Source organism: Morone saxatilis, unplaced genomic scaffold (assembly GCF_004916995.1).
Source record: "Morone saxatilis isolate NCDOM2014 unplaced genomic scaffold, NCSU_SB_2.0 Contig11, whole genome shotgun sequence".
Taxonomy (NCBI): domain Eukaryota; kingdom Metazoa; phylum Chordata; class Actinopteri; family Moronidae; genus Morone; species Morone saxatilis.
Genome location: NW_023339663.1, coordinates 1,837,783 through 1,839,513, shown reverse-complemented (window position 1 = coordinate 1,839,513; position 1,731 = coordinate 1,837,783).

Below are 1,731 nucleotides of genomic sequence, written 5' to 3'. Positions count from 1 at the left end.
TAAAGAGACGTGAACACAGAAATGATGATTTGATTGTTTCAGCACCGAAACAGAACCGATGTTATTGTTCATGGAATATTATCAATGTGCATTTTAAGCCCTTAAAGTCATTCTGGACTGTAGATCCATATGTTCAGAATGCTCAGTTGAGTTTCAGTTAGTGTTAACATGGACGAGAAATGAACGAAAACAAGAATACTTCCACCACTGGTGATTTCAGAGTAGAGAGGGCTTCGGTTTCGGTCTGTTGTGTATTTTTAACTACAGGCCTTCTAATCAGAGGAGTGTTGACGCCGCAGTTCAGTGTGTGTGTGTGTGTGTGTGTGTTACTGTGTGTGTTGTGGTGGTGTGTGTTGGTGTGTGTGTTTTGCGTTCATGCTGGACGTGACGTCGGGGTGTGGGCTTGCATCGTCGAATTCTACAATTCGAGTTCGAAGTTCGCGATTGAAGATGTAAGTTCCGATCAAGATTTTGATTTTAAATCGAGATCGTGACACGTCCTATAAATAGAGAGTAGAGCAGTGCATTCTGGGAAACTAGCCCTGGTTGATGAAGGTTTTTAAATTGAGTTGATTACATTTTCCTTACTATTCCTACGATTTACAGTCCAATCGAGTAGAAACCCTGTTTAATCTGCACATTAACATTTACTACTTTCAGCGTCTTATTCTGAAAATGTTTTTACTGTGTTGTTGTTGTTTTTGTGAATGTAAAGGAATATTTTTGTGTTTTGGTTCTTTTGGTTTTGTCTGTTTTTATGTTTGTGCCGTCCAATAAAAATCAAGACCACGTGTTGACGCGGTGGTGTGTGTGTCCAGAAGCAACCAATCAATTCACCAGCGTTATCTTTTATTTTGTGGTCCCCCCGTTAATCTAAGAAAAGATGTTTTTTTCCCAGAGGAAACAGAAGGCGGGCTGCTGAGTTGAAAGGCTTGTGAAAAGGTTTTTTTCTTTATCGTTCCCCCCCTAAGATTAACACCCGTTTGCCTTTCTGAATATCCTGCCTCCCCATTTTATCTATTGGAAAAATACAACCCCCAAAAAACCAAATGAAAAACAGGAAAGGCCTTTCCCAGGAACAAACCCGCGGACTTCCAATTCAAACCCTTTGTTTTTTTTTGGGAAAAGCCAAGGGGTTCCTTAAACAGGAAAAAAAAAAAAAAACCGTGAAAGAAGTCCAAGCCGCCCCCCTTTGGCCAACTGTTTTACCACTGCTGGGAAGAATTTTTGACGTCTGAAGGCGGGGAAAAAGGAAACTGGCCGGCCCCTTCCCGTGCTTGGCTTTTTTCCAGTCTGGAATTTTCCAATCGCGTAACGGTTTTTTTCCCGAATAACGGGAAAATGTACAGTTTTTTTCAGCCTTCAAAGTCCAAAGCTTTTTTTTTGTGGGGAGGGCGGCGGATCAGTCCTTTTAATTAGAATTTTATCAAAGCAAGCTTTTAACGAGCCAAAAACACAACCCGAAAAAAAAAAACAACCGGGGGTTAAACCCGAAGAGTGGCCGAAAAGCTTTTTTTTGGAAACAATAATTCAGCCCCCGAAAAACAAAAAACTTTTTATTTTTCTGAGTCAAAGGGTTTTGGGAAAAACTGAAAAAAAACACTTTTTTCCTTTCTTGTGGGGGGGTGGAAAGTGATAAGTGAAAATATAGATCCCCTTGTGAAAAAAACTTCCATTTAAACCAAAAACCACACAAACCACAACACCAACAAACAACCACAACAAACACCA